The sequence below is a fragment of the Lepisma saccharinum genome, chromosome 16 (assembly GCF_977018435.1).
Source record: "Lepisma saccharinum chromosome 16, izLepSacc3.1, whole genome shotgun sequence".
In the NCBI taxonomy this organism is placed as follows: domain Eukaryota; kingdom Metazoa; phylum Arthropoda; class Insecta; order Zygentoma; family Lepismatidae; genus Lepisma; species Lepisma saccharinum.
Genome location: NC_139244.1, coordinates 56,581,877 through 56,597,959, shown reverse-complemented (window position 1 = coordinate 56,597,959; position 16,083 = coordinate 56,581,877). Strand labels below are relative to the sequence as shown.

At 37.2% G+C, this 16,083-nt stretch overlaps 1 protein-coding gene across 2 annotated transcripts in view; it reads left to right on the top strand.

The window, feature by feature from the left end:
• Positions 1 to 16,083, top strand: part of LOC146000093 (putative tubulin polyglutamylase TTLL2) — a 216,575-nt gene that overhangs the window by 12,977 nt on the left and 187,515 nt on the right. Inside the window, exon 1 of one of the 2 annotated variants that reach the window (XM_083137427.1) lies at positions 6,442 to 6,589. The exons of the other annotated variant lie outside the window; for it this stretch is intronic. The gene's annotated coding sequence lies outside the window, so the exon portion shown is untranslated. Of the gene's footprint in view, positions 1 to 6,441; positions 6,590 to 16,083 lie in introns of those variants that run through there. 2 annotated transcript variants of the gene reach the window in all.

The following is a 16,083-nucleotide window of genomic DNA, read 5'->3' as shown; positions in this document are numbered from 1 at the left end:
TAGGGCCGGTGGCAACCCACCATCGTGAGGAAATTGGGGAGCTCCGAATGAGTGAGCGGTAACCCGGTCGAGAAGACCTACAACGGCTGGGGGTTCGTCGGGCTGACCACCCGTCACCCCAATACTGGTCTAAGATCTCCACGCTATAACAGGTGACGGAGGAACAGTGTGGGAGCGAGACCAGCAGTCGGTAGGTAAGCCAAGGCTCTCAAGGGCTGTCTCGCTGTGGGTTATTATTATATAAATACTTATTAGTAGTTTCTTATCGAATCTGCCTTCGTCGCAATAACAATTTATTTATGTTAATTAGCGATTTACTATTATTTTTAGACGCATGGTAAGATGGTGGTGACGGGATTGACAATACTCATTACGAAGGAACGGACATAAAATTACCAATCTTAGCAATTTGAACTCATTAAACGCTCTCCTTCGTTATAGTACTGCACTACATCACTACTTAACATAACTGCATATATTTTTTTAGTATATCGAAATCCAATAATCAATAATTATAATTTAGGTGTCAGTGAAGATCAAAAACACATAACTTAAATAACATTACATTTTGCATCCTGAATACATATATGTGATTTATGAATTAATCATGATGTGTGTCTTAACACAACATGTGAACAATAACCAAAAAAAAAAGTTTTAACTTTAAATCCTGGAAGTCTCCAACTTCTAAGGGGAAGGAAATATGCTCAGAAGGGACGTCCCTCAAGTGTGCATCTAATTCATTTTTTTTAAATATTCTAATATCAACGGTATCTGTTCAGCAAACAAGGAAAAAAAAAAAAAGAAAGAGGAGAGGGTGGGATTTGAACCCGCGACCTTTCACGCTTGATGAAAAATAAAGATAGCAGCGCCTAACCAACTGCCCTACGTTAACTTAACTACTTTATACCCTTTAAAACATGTTGACGTTTATGAGGTCTCCCACCTTCCTGTGTTTCAAGCACATTTTCTCTACAAGTCGTGTAAAATATATGTTTTTGAGAACTGTTCGATATTATGCAAGGTATTGTAAATAAAATGTCGCATAAACTTCTCACAAATTTGCTTGTTTCTGCACAAACTTGATGGCAATTTCATCCAGGTGGAGAAAAACTCTATTCAGTGTTTCAAACCCCCACAAATTTCAAGTCGAGCAAGCAGAATCGTAAATATCCTTCAAGGTTCTTTTTACAATTTATTATTTCTGTTTTATTGCGTATTATAATAGCGGTTTATAGTTTCTAAGTTCATGGAAAGTGTTAAATTGAAAATCTACCACCGCAGCGTTTTTCGTCTAGTGGAAGGACCTACTCAAAGTTGGCTACTCTCACCTGGAGCTGAAGTGCAATGTTGCTAAGTTTACGATTTCGGGACTTAGAATTATTTCGGGGCGGTCAAATAAGATGTTGCGAAGTGTTGATTTGAAAAACAACTGTGCTCTCACAGTTGCACTATTGTGAAAAAACATGGCCGCCATTCAGAAACATTTTCATTAATTTTTCTTTTGTAGTACACTTTTCGGGGATAACCTTTTATCTTTGAAACACCCGCGCTCTCATGGTTGCGCTATTGTGAAAAATTCTCGCATCATTCACCTTTAACATATAAACAATATAAACTTTCTTTCCTTTTATGTATACACAAACGTTTCTTTTCATGTACTTTTCCCCTCTCGTTCTTATTGTTTATAATAAACGTTTTACGAAATGTATTTTTATTTGCATAAAATTTGAGATCGAGGGGGGCAATTGCTCATATGTGCCCCCCTGCAGGTGCCCTTGGCCGTCAAGGTTTGTCTACCGTTGCCCCCCTAATATTTACTTCCGTCGAAAGTTCGGGAAGCCAATGCCCACCTGCTCCCCCTGTAGTTGCGCCACTGGCCTGGGCATGGATGTTTGTGAATGTCCATTCATCAATTTCTTCATATCATCGCTCATTCCCATCTTCGCAAATTAGCCAAAAGTGGCACAAGAAGCGAAGTAAAATAAAGCAAGTCAATTAATCAATCAACTTATAAATAATATCCCATATATTACAAATGACTTAAATTTGCAGCCTCGAGCCCTGCAAAGAGTCTCCCCCCCCCCCCCCGGCATATAAAATTTCAGTTATAACGTTGGGTAAAGTTATAAGATGGTTGCATTTACTTTCTTCATATTCTTACATTTCAAATATATCTTTCTTCTCCATTTTGTGGCTAATGTGACCATTGTCAGTAACTTTCTGAAACGACTTCGTAAATGCATTGACAGAAAAGGAAGCAACTTTTGCACTTATTGTAATCTTTATTTATTTTTGATGTTGTTGCGAATAATAGAAACACTGCATTCTATGATGTGTATTTGTTTGGTGCTGCCAACTGGTGGCTGAGTGTAGAACTTATCAATGTTGGTGAGTAGTATGTGTGGTAAATCACGGAGTATTCTGTGTTAGCAATCTCGACCACTTGGACGTTGATTTTTCCTCGTTCGTTCTTTTTCTGTCTGTAATATTCATAGACATGGTAATATTCTTGTACGCTAAACACAATATATGCTAGTGCTTGAAATTGATACTTTGACTATTTCTTCAAATAACTTTAACAGTTGTTATTACGTAAAAGGAACAAAAGTTAAGAGTATTTGAAAATAAAATCCTTAGATAAATAGTTGGACCTAAAAGAGATGAGGCAGGTTGCATATTTTAGAAGTACATAATTTGTATTCATGTTCAGATATTATTAGAATAATTAAATCAAGAAGACTTAGGCGGACAGGCCATGTGACAGGAATGCGAGAGGGTAGAAGAGTTTACAGGATTCTTATTGTGAAACCTGATGGTAAGAGACCAGTAGGAAGGCTAAGACGAAGATGGAGGGATAACGTTGAGATGGACCTACAGGAAATCGGTAAGGATGGAAAAGAGTGGTTAGATCTTCCCCAACATAGGGACAGATGAAGGGCTTGTGTTGCTGCAGCCATAAACCTTCGGGTTTAAGAAGGCTAGAGATTTTCTAGTTCATTAAAAGTTTCTGTAAAGGTATTGATTTAGATTTATATACCTAGGTATGCATAGCGCAGTTTTATGCTGTTGAAATATCAAAGGAAAAGCCACGTAACTTTTTGGCCACGCTGTAGTTCAATGAGAATCTCGGGAGGGGCGATTGCCCCCTGCCTCCTCAAAATGATTCAGGTTCTCGTCAGCTTCTCACTTATCTGTGGATAATATTTTCAAGGTCAAAAAATTACAGCAGATACGTTTCCTAAACGATTTCACCGGCAAAAATTCTGTTCATCCATGAAGATTAAATCTCATCCCGTTGCATGCTGGTTAGGTTCGTGCCGTTCCAAATGAGTTCCAATGCGGACCTTATCTCCAGATCTCCGGATCAGTGGCGAGGATGCGTGGGTATCGGATCCTGTGTTATTTCGTTGTTAGCGAATGTCACAAATGGCCTCGCATGACTCCGCGGCGGAGAACAAATGATAGATCACTCTCCTTTTCTTTCGCAGAGGTTGCATAAAGGCCAGCGAATGATCGATACCGAAATTTGCAAATGGAACGGTATTGAATATATATTAAACGTTTCCACGACACACAATTGGGACGTAAAGAGCAAGGATCTATTTTGAACCCGGGAAGAATTTTCAGTTTGACAAATGTGCATGGCCCGTGACGCAATCGAGCAGTGAGGTATTTTTTTCGTCAGCTTCTCACTTATCTGAGGATAATATTTTCAAGGTCAAAAAATTACAGCAGATACTTGCACATACTTGACGAAAATATCGGGTAAGTTGGTAACACGCAGGATTGGCAAGGTAATTTCCTCGTTACATTTTTTACGTAAGCCGCGTAATTTACTGTAATTTACTTCGCGTAGAAAAACGGTTTTTTTTACTCAGATGTAGAAAACTAATTTTCTTTCGTAAATTAGTAATATACTACATTCATTATATTACATTTTAAACTTTAATTTTCTTACATATTTCAGAGTAAAATCATTATTTTTGTTTATACAGCCACATCACGACGTCGCCCTCACCAACAGATTTTTAAAAATAGAACTGTTCTTTCATATATTTTTAAAAATTAAGAAACCTCTGATATACACGTTTTGCACTAGTACTTGTATTTATAACATAACATAACGATTAATGACAATTTATTTGGATTCAAATTCCTTTTGCATACGTATATTTAACTGTAATAAAAGCACGTTGATTATGCGTTGTACTGAAAAAGAAACCGCCGATTGAACAGAACATTTAACAACTTATTTTTAAATTAACCGATTTTGCTTTCAACACTGAAAAAAGAGTACTTCTTCCTTATTAAAACTTTTATTGAAATAATGGTTATCCACTTTAAATGTTGATAAATAAGAGCACATACAAATTCGGAAGGAAAGTTTTTTAAAGCCTTTTTTTGTTTTCTGCCACTGTAAATGCCATACATGATAATAACCATCACAAAAACCATATTTTCTTTTGATTTTTAAGTTTGATTCTAGTTTTTTTACGTACTTACGTATTATACGTATTTTATGCGTTCTTACGCTTAATTTACGTGTCATGTAGAAAGTCCTTCTTAATGCGTAATTGCACAAAGGTAATACGTTACCTTTCCGGTAATTACGTTAGTATCGCGTAGCCAGTATTATGTAAATAGCTGAAACGGTAACAAGTTAGTAGAGCAATTCCAGAAAAAAAATCAACCTTCAGGGTGAAAATTATCAGTGAAGAACAATGTACTGTACATTATTACATGACTTTTTGATTGCAAATATGCAATATATGTGTTTCTAAACTCTAAAATTTGTCTTAAAAACATCCTTATCAAGTAGCTACACTGTAAAAAAAAATACACTTTCTGCACACTTTTGGAACACTTCCTAGAAACTACTTTTGATCACTTCTTGTACACATTAAATGTGCACAAGAAGTGCTTCAATAGTGTACACGAAGTGCTAAAAAGTGTACAGGAAGTGTACAAAAAGTGCAGCAAAAGAAGTGTACAGGAAGTGTGCAAGAAGTACTTCCAATATAAAGGTATCCCAAAAGTGTGTAAGAAGTGTGCTGCAGAAACTACTTTTGATCACTTCTGGTACACTTTACACATTTGGAACACTTGTGTAAATACTTGAGCGACACTTCTTGCACACATGAAATATATCGCAATTCAGTACTCAGACTTAGTTTCTAGAATAAAAATACAGTTGACTCACATTTAACTTGACAATTGAAGGAGGAAAAAGCAACAACTTTCAACTGTGAACATTAAATTTTGTGAGATGCGTGTTTGTTTTTCTGCGACACACGTACCTTCTACTTATATAGTCCAGAATCAAAAAGGTTGCTCATGGGAGATTCACTTTTATTCACTGCAGTACATTTTCTTCTTTAATTTGTATCTTAGATGTTCACATATTTTTCGAAGAGTGTTAAAGCACAATTTTTCACTATGATTACAATCAAACGTATCATTATTTGTTGTACAAAAACTTATGTTTCTTGTACACATTTTGACAGAACCATCTAGCGGCCGGTGTAGGAACAACCAGCCCTCCGAAGTTAACAATCTGTTTTGGTGTGCTTTAAAGATGAATAGTTCGATTTAAGAAAATCTATTAATTTCCTCGGAACATTCAACTTGCTCCTTCTTCAATTTTAATGAGATATATCCAATTATCAAATTGGTACATTAAACAAAAAAGTATTGATAGTTTCATGATGCAATGCGATTTCCATGTGTTCCAGGAAAAAAATAGTTATATTTTGTTATTGTTTAATGTTGCTTGCTTTCAAGTGTGTTACTGCTTTATATAATGAAATTGATTTATGTTCATAAGATATTCATTTGTCAAAAAAGTATAAAATAACAATCGATATGACCAACAACACCAAATGAAATCATGTGCTACAAAAGTGTACAAGAAGTGTACACTTACTTTAAACAAAAGTGTACAGAAAGCGTTGAAGAAGTGCACACAACTTTGAATGTGTCCCCAAAGTGTGCAACAAGTGTACAAAATTTCGTCATTTCAGGTCGCACACATCTAGAACACTTTAAGTACACTTTTGCAACACCTTCAGTACACATCTTGTGCATATTATATGCAAGAAAGTGTACCAAAAGTGTACAAGAAGTGTATTTTTTTTTACAGTGTACTATTGCACTGACTTTTGCAACGACCCAAGTTATGTGGTAGCAAAATACTTATTACTTCTGTTTAATTTATGTACATGTTCATTTAACCCAATGTTATTCGTTCATTGTATAACACGGGCCTGTACGGTCAAAGAAGATTTCTAGTATTATCACACGTATAGGAGGGCCTGTATGGTCATTGAAGATATCTAGTGTTATCACACATTTAGGTATGATCATTTTCTGTGCGAGGTTGGTAACGATGGGAAAAGATAGAGATTTTTCTTTCGGTTTGGTTTCTGGTCATGAAAAAATGTGAAAGATGACTTTAATGTAAGTCTAAGTTTGTGTTATTTCAAGTCTTTATGTGAGTAATATTGTGACTATTTCTTGTTAATAATCTGTTGAAAAAAGCAGAGCTGAAATTTAATTGAAAGACTTACCTCTGCAAGGCTTGTGTAAAGTAAGTAACCCAGTAGAAATATCTTTTAAACGTGTTGAGACCCGTGTGTTGTTAACTAGTTTCTAGTTAAAGCTATTACTGTTAATAAATCGTAAATATGCGATATTAAGATTGTTACTTAACCCAGCAAGCTCTGGGTGTAGAAGAGTTCTCGTACTCCTAGCCGGCCGGCGACGTAGCACTTTGAATCAGAAGATTCAAATTCATAAGTTGCCAATTGCGTCAGCCTGTTGCCTTCAAATTTATTTTTATGTAGTGCTGGCAGAATACGCTTGAAGAAGTTTTGCTGTAGAAAAACTACTGCTTGTAAATTTTCCAGGTTATATTTTTTTCATTTTATCTTTCATGACTAATATGCAAAGAACTAAAATATAAATAAAACTGCTTCTAAAGTCGAATTGGTAATTATGCGATATCGCCCGAACACCTCTAACTCGTTTATTTCGTTAATTTTAGCATTGAAAACTTACCTATTCTGTATTGCGGAAGATTCTTTAAGGTGAGGTTGTGCCTTTTTCCATAACTTTTTAACTTCAACTTTTCATATTGTGAGTCATTATTTGTCTTCCTTGTTCCGCTTGGGTAACAGACAATATGGCGTACACTCGTCATGAATTATCGCGAGTCGTGCTTGGGTTTTGTGGGATTTGGAGTGGGTATGCAGTGTTTCAACCTTCTTCACCGAAAAATACCTACTTTCGTGTTCATTATGTCATCACAAACCATTGACGGATAGCCCCCAAAAAACATTCACGATAGCCCCACAAACCATTGACGGATAGCCCCAAAAAACATTCACGATAGCCCCAAAAACCATTCACGATAGCCCCGAAAAACATTCACGATAGCCCCAAAAACCATTGACGGATAGCCCCACGAACCATTGACGGATAGCACCACGAACCATTGACGGATAGCTCCAAAAACCATTCACGATAGCCCCACGTACTATTTCCGGCAAGGTTAGGTTAGGTTAGGTAAGCATAGTTAAAAGAAAAATATCGTAAGAAAAAGGCACGTTTGGAAACACTGGTGAGACCGCGTGACTTTCGACGCTTGCGCCATCTGCAGGTACATAATGGAAATAACGGCATAATGTTGTCAGAAAATGCAAGTTCCTTACATAAAAAGTGATTATTTCTTGTTGTGCATCATTCTATGGTGAAGTTTTCAGTTTCCGCGAAAGAAAATACCTCGAAGAACTTCGACAATGCTACAGAAACTGATTTCAGTAAGTAGTTTCTCCTGTTAATTTGAAGAAATCCGTTCGGGTGATATCGCATATTTACCGTAGAATTTGCTCAGTTCCTTTTTAAAACTAACGATCATCATGTTAGTTGGGTCACCATTCTAAACTCGGAAGTCAACGAATTATTTCGAAAAATACAATCTGTTTTAGCCTATCGCAGCATTAATTCCAACGTTGCTGAATACCGGTCTTGTTTGGGGGAACACAACTCCGAGCTTTCTTCTGTAGGTATCTAGTTGAGAAGAAATTGTTGACAACGGTAGAATATTTTATAAGGGAGGTCAAAGGGCTCAGGGTGGGGTCCACAATAAATCTCTACTGAGGTGCTTAAATAACATTTATAGTTTTCGTACCGTGGATTTACTATTGTGTTTTATCATATCGTGAATTTCACCACTCATCCTCATTGTCGCGATTAACACAAGAGGTAGAAGACAGTGTAAAATAACTGAAATAGAAAAGAGATTCGGACACTAAGCGTCAGTCTTTACTCGATTTCTCGGCCTCGTCGTGAGTCTCGAACTGTCTGGTCTTGTTCTAGTCTAGAGTTTAAAATGGAAGTCTCGCTACGATCGTTAGCTGCGCTGATTCGCTAGGGGTGGCGGGAATAAACATCGTTGGCCATCTATCGGATGAGAGCTTTACATTCAGGGTGTGAAATCATTGAAGACAGGTGGGGGAGGATTATTTTAATTTACACCCCCCCCCCCACACACACACACATATACAGAGTGTCCGAAAAGTCACGCAACTCTGTGTTTACGACTGTATAACGGAATAGCGAAACCGAATGAGAAGAAACGCTTTATGCCAAGAGAATGCCCTGTATATTGTGAAAATTTAGAGAGACAAACATATGTAAGAACAAGCATGTTTTAATAACAAATAACCAAAGTGTTGCCAAAGGCGGAATTTTTTTTTTTTTTTTTTTTTTTTGTAGCAAATCGTGTGTATTGATGCACAGAACTCACTGAGGTAAATTATTCCAACATTTCACAATACCAACGATCAATTTGGATGACCATCTATTGAATTTGACAGAACAAGAACTTTGTCGAAGTTTCAAGAACATTGCACAAGGGAATAAATGGGCTGTTCCACTTTCTCCTTTGTTGTTAAAAGTGCCTTAGTGTGATAGCCTGAGGTGAAACACGTCTGTTAGTGACACGTGACAGTAACATTGTTGCCAGTGTCCCTCGTAATATTGTGAAAACATCGATTTTTGGAACAGCCCATTTATTCCCTTCTGCAATGTTTTTGAAACTTCGTCAAAGTTCTTGTTCTGTCAAATTCAATAGATGGTCATCCACTTTGTTCGTTGGTATTGTGAAATGTTGCAATAATTTACCTCAGTGAGTTCTGTGCATCAATACACATGATTTGAATTTTTTTTCCGCCTTTGGCAACATTTTGCTTATTTGTTATTAAAACATGCATGTTCTTACATATGTTTGTCTCTCTAAATTTTCCTAATATACAGGGCATTGTCTTGGCAGAAAGCGTTTCTTCTCATTCCGTTTCGCTATTCCGTTATATGGTCGTAAACACCGGGTTGCGTGACTTTTCGGACATGATATACATATTTATGGTGTTATTAAATATGAAAGTAGATTACTAAACATTAAACAAATATTACCACTAAATACCTATAAAGGAATTAATTTGTCTTTAACGTAGCAAGATAATTCCTTTAACTGGTTAAAATGTTAATAAATTATAAAATAGTTGATAATTTTTTGTTTAGTTTTTGATTTCTATTAATAGAAATCAACACATTACTTATTTATATTTGTCTTGCATCCTTGTTTTACTTTTATTGTGCTGTGTATATTGTTATTGGTGTAGATCTGTCAATGATCTCATCCCTAGAAAGGGAGAGAGAGAGGGAGAGAGAGAGAGAGAGAGAGCGCTTTTAACAACACTCCCAACCACACTACTTTATGTGTTTTCGATATTATCCTTATCATAGTATATAAGTCGAAACTAATTGGTTATCTCATGTTGGTTATAACTAAAACTCTCCACCCCGAAAATTTTTGGTAGGGGTGATTTTTGAGGCCAATATTGTTTGCGGGGAAAATCCCCCTGTCCCCCCAGAATTTGGCACCCTGCTTTATTATTTTTGGTCCTTCCCTTGACACTTTTCAGGATCCAACTATGTCGTAACTGCTGATTTCCGACAAACTACTACAAAGAGAAAGATAACATTTTGTAGAGTGAAAAAGTATCAATTTAATATCTCAAAGTATCCAAAGCGAATCATTGACCTAAAAAATCAGCTTTGCAGTGGAATAATCTTTCTTAAAAAAGCAATAAAACTATTAATTTGCGTCAACCTTTGAAAGACTGTGTGGGCTGAACTTTCTTGTTTTGTATTTTTTTACAATAACACATGTCATAAGTAGGCTGAGGGTTAGCTCCAAAATGTAGTTTTTGTTCCTTGTTCTGAAAATGTAGGCTATTACTTTTAAATCCGTTTCAGGCCATTTCTGAGATGAATACATGAACTTTATAATGCCTGCATGTGCCTATTGTAGTCACAAGTCACATATTTTGATGTTTATACATTTTTAGTGTATATTTTGCATTTTTCGTTGCGTTTTTGCCTACCTATTCTGAATGTTATAAGTAGTGTATATTGAGCGGTTCAACTTAAAAAAAAAAGGATGAGCCCTCTTTTTTTACGATTTAACCTCAGTTATAGCCTTTCATGACAATTTTTTTGTGGATTTTATAGCGTTCAACAACATTTTAGTGCAATTTTCATGGCAACTAAATTTTCACAAAAGGATGAGCCCTGTGTGCACATTTTTTTAACGACTTAGCCTCGTAGCTTTTCATGACAATTTTTTTTGTGCAACTAAGTTTTCGTACCTCACGATCTTACGTGATATAACAACCTATTCACTGATTATTTTTTTTATCGGTCTAAATTAACCTAAGTGTTACCGGGTCATATGGTGCAAAAGAGAGGTACCCCCAACCCTTTTTTTTTTTTTTTTACCCAGCACGTGTTGATAGAGAGACTGCTGGACTTGGAAAATTTTCGATTGATGAAAATTGGTTCTATGATGACCTATACTAATTTTGGTATGGGAGGACACAGGACACCGAGACTCGACCAACACACTAAACCCGACCTCTCTACGACTACATGTTCGGAAGTTACGAGTGATCAAAGTTTTGGAGGGTGTGCACACACCCCATTGCCCTTGAACTCAGGACCACCAAACTTGGCATACATCCCCAAAATCGACAAGAGGTGGTGTTTGGGGAGATTTTTTATTTATTTTTCTCTATCTCTCACCGTTTTCGAGATATTTGCAAAATTTAATGCTGGACTTGGAAAATTTTCGACAGAGGGGTCAACCATGATAACCTACATTCATTTTGTTAGGAGCCGATGCTAACGCATGTCTCTACGATGATCCTATCGAAAAAAAATCGGCAATTGGCCCACCCTGGACCTCCAAATTTCGTACACGTACTCTATATCACAAAAATCGACAAGGGCGTCAACGGAGGAGATTTTGCGATTTATTTTCGCGCTATCTCTCACCGTTTTCGAGATATTCGCAATTTTAGCTCTGGACTTTAAAAATTTTCAGAGCCTACGTTATTTTTTTGAATTTCCAGTCAGGGAGGACATGAACACGCCAATGCAACCTTCGAAGTTACGAACGATCGGCAATTGGTCCACCCTGGACCCCCAAATTTCGTACACGTACTCTACATCACCAAAATCGACAAGGCGGTCATGGGGGGAGATTTTTCGATTTATTTTCGTGCTATCCCTCACCGTTTTGGAGATATTTGCAATTTTTAACGCTGGACTTGTAAAATTTTCAGAGGTTGTGCGTGTGTTATGTTACTCCCTCCCCTTTTCCGGTCAGGGATGACAAAGTCATCTAGGAGCAACATTTTGGAACGTCTATCGCATGTAATGTGATGCCTCATATCTATTGCACAATATTACGTAATGTGATACCTCATATCTATTGCACAATGTTACGTAATGCGATGACTCATATCTATTACGCAATATTATTACGTAATGCGATGACATATCTATTACGCAATATTATTACGTAATGCGATGACTCATATCTATTACGTAATACGTTGACCTAATTCTAGCGTAGTCTATTGCGCAATTGCGATAACGTGATTGGTTGAATATGACGTAATGTGATGATGTGGTTTCTTCTGATTGGTTGGAAAAAACTATATAAAGCGGCGAGCACTGAAAATCAGCCAGAAGAGCACCCGATAGTGCAGTGGTAGTGTCGTCGCTCCGTACTTCCTGGTGCAGGTAAGAACTTTTTTATTTTGATAGTGTTTAAGTGCTGTTTTTTTACAACCATAGTTTCAACTAAGTTTGATTTGATCTGTTGTTGCCCTAGTATTTTTACAACCATAGTTTTAAAGCTACATTGTCCCCGAGAAACTTGTATTTAAATAACACCTGAGAATTATATCGTATTTTGTAACTATTTGTTTTTTGAATTTTGACTTGATTGGGTGTTACGTGTTGACCTCGATAAAAAAAATGGAATTCACTCAAAATCGTTTCTTACCTTGTAAGCCTTGTGTTCGATGCGGAAAGATGATTAGCGTTCATAATTTAAGTAGACATCTGAAAATTTGCAAACCATCGGCCGCAACGAAAAGGAAAATCGATAATTCATAAACGGAAGCTTCTACTTCCAAGCAAATGAAGTTATCCAATAGACATAAACCAATTAGATCTGCATTCAACGGCCAGCTTAAGAATTTCTCTTTTACTTCGAAACCAGGCTCTGACATTTCTAGTTTCTTGAGTGAAATGAAAACATCTGTCGTAAATATTCTGAAAATTAAACTGAAAACAATTCAATAAAAGTATATGTTGATCTGTTCTCCGAATACGAGAAACCCGATGGTACAACGAATATGTTTTACCATCGAACGAAAAACCAAGTTCTTTATTTGGCAGATAATTTGAATGAGTTCTATTCGAATATTACCAATGAATTGATTAGGAAACATGATGAATTTGAGGCTAAGGGATCAGGTTGGTCTCTATGCGGAAGTCCTCACACGTTAATCGCTTATTTAAACAAATTTACGCCTTTTTCTGCTTCAGCTACGTTCCACTTCCGGTAGAAATTCAGCATAAGAGAGCCGTGCTGAACATTCATGACACCGACAATACGTGTTTTATGTGGTGCGTTTCAGCGGCACTTCACCCGGTTCATTGGATAGATAATCCGCAACGGGTTAGTCACTATAAGAAATATATCGACGAGATTAAATATGCTATGACAGGCATCGAATACCCTGTTGCTATTTCTGACATAACAAAGTTTGAAAACAGGGCAGGAAAACGATTAGCTATAAATGTTTATTCATATACTTCAGTGAAGCATTTCGTACATCCCGTCAGGATAACTAATATTGTTGATGCCGTGGAAATCAATCTGCTTCTCATTGCTGACGATGACAAGTTCTCATTCGTACTGTCTCATTCGTTCAATGTCACGGTTGGTGAGAATTCAAACAACCAAGTATGAACACAACATTGAGGTCTGTCCAAGATGCTCGACCACGTTCGACGATCGAATACAAGACGACTACAGAAAATACACCGGACGTCAAATTGCTGCTCAAAACCTTGCCGAACATAAAGTCTATTGCGGTGTAAACAGACCGGCTCGCATGATGATGCCCAAAGCGAATGAAGTAGAAGAATTTAAAATGCAAAAGGCCTTGTTGGAACATCCTTTCATCATCGTTGCAGATTTTGAGGCCTTCCTCAAACCTCTTTCGCATTGTAATCCTGATCAAGAACTTTCTTCCACAACACCGTACCAGCTTCATGAACCAAATAGTTTCGGATACGTTGTCGTAATGCAGGATAAAATAAATGAACCATACATATACCGAGGACCGGACGCAATCAAAAACTTTTTTGAGAAGATGGTCGAAGAAGTTGGGAGAATTGGTACAGTGTTGAATAAATCAAAATCGATGCTTCCGTTATCTGCTATCGAATTGCAAAATCACAATCTGTCCGGTCTGCAATTCATGTTTCACGGTTGATAACAGTAAAGTATTTCATCATAATCATTTCAGCGGAAACTACATCAGTGGAATCTGTAACACATGCAACCTTAAAATCCAGAAGCCTAAATTCTAACCAATATTTTTTTCACAATGGATCCAATTACGACTTCCATCTCTTAATTAGGAATCTTGGATGCAACACGCAAAAAATAGATATTCTTGCTCAAAACGAAGAACGATATATCTCTATAAGTAAGAAAGTTAAGATTCCAGGAACAAAAGAAACCGTAGAGATGAGATTTCTCGACTCGTGCAGATTTCTCTCTGCAAGCTTGGACGCTCTATCGAGTAAACTTTCAGACGAGCAATTCAAAATAACTAGAGCTAGTTTTCCTAAGGTAGACATAAAACTTATTAGACGTAAAGGGATTTATCCTTACGAATATGTAACCGATGAATCTAAGTAGACCTAGTGGCCCGGTACCAAGTCATCATTTGGAGCTCGAACCATCATTTGGAGCTCGATCGCCTTAATGGATTTGTCTCGTAAGGCGCAGTGTTGCCAACTCTTACCCGAAAAAAAACACCAAGGTTGTGGCGCTCGTCGTAGCCTTTTATGATGTATATTTTGAGAGCAGAGTTGGCAAGACTGTGGGGGGCACTGTAGCCTTTTATGAGGGGGGGGGTTTATTGCCCTCTGTTTACATCTGGCAACACTACCGTAGATTTTTTGACAGTGTTGTTAACCTACTGGGTTTTTTTTCACTGTAAATTTTCATCAAAGGACCTGAGGGGCCTATGTATTTTTTTATGTCTGGCAATACTGTTGGGGGCCTAGTGTTGGCAACACTGTGGGTTTTTACTGTAGCCTTTTATGAGGGGGGTCTATTGCCTTTTTTTTATATTTGGCAACTCTATTGGATGTTCCTTTTTTGAGGCTTGGGTTTTGCCAACCCATCCGAAGAAAATTCCACTATATGATCTTTCACTGGCTAAGCTAACCTACAAATAGGAATTGGTAACACCGACGAGTCTTGAATTATTATTTGAGGCTCGTCGGTGTTACCTACCCACTCTACAAAAATTCTACTATATGATATTTTGAAACTTTTGAATGCAACTTATCGTAATTTTCCAACTGTGGGACCAAATGTTTATATATCGTGACTTTTGTAAACCTCTTTCGGGAACAATGTGTCACACACACACACGTGCGCGCGCGTGCCTGTATTGTGACGCAAGCAAACAAAAAAAAAACTTTGCGTGTCATTACAAAAAAAACTTTGACCGTATTCTTAAATAACTAACAAAGACAATGAATCTTTTTGGCTTCCGCAAACAGATCAACATGGAGACTGCACCACCAAATTCCAATAACCTCTTACCTTCCGTATTATCTAAACTCAATGGTTTACTGATTGTTCATCTCAACAGCATTTGGACGAAACTGAATGACGATGTGGGCAAGATGTTTTATGTTTTTAATAACAATTTACATTTCTACGAAATTCCGATCGACGGGAAACTTCAAATCACCGTGAATCCGGAAAACGCAGGCGAAATCAAAATTTCTACCGGCAAGAATATTTTTCGAATCAAGCACGACAAGATGCTTTCTAACATTACGTACGATGTTTCTGCAGGAGATTATCTTTACATGGAACTTCTCGGAGATTACGACAAACTCATTCCTCTTTTTGTAGAATTACGAATCGTCTATCCTATTATAAATAACCGTTAACCAAAAATGCCTAACGACATTTTCGGCAACACCAAGCGTGTAGACCACGCAGAAGAGATTCTCATGTTGGACATTCGAGTTAAGAAGTTGAGGACCGATTTGATTGCTTTGCAGGAGACCTTAAACAAAAGTTTAGAGTCGGAAATCGCTACGCTCCAAACGCAATGTCTCGACCCCATTCTGAAAATCGATTCCGAACTGAAAACGCTCATAAAAAATTATGTCGACGTACCTTCTTACGACAGCGTTCAAAATATACAGTTGAGCGTGGATTCGCTTCAAAATGATTTGGCCAAATTACAGCAATTTCAATCGAAAAATGAAGATTTGGAAAAATTGAAACTCGAAATCGGAGAACGAACTTCCGCAATAGAAAAGAATTTCTCTGAACTTCAAACCGTCGTGAACGATATAGACGCAGAACGCTTGCATGTCGTTGTTTCCAAATTACAAGAAGAA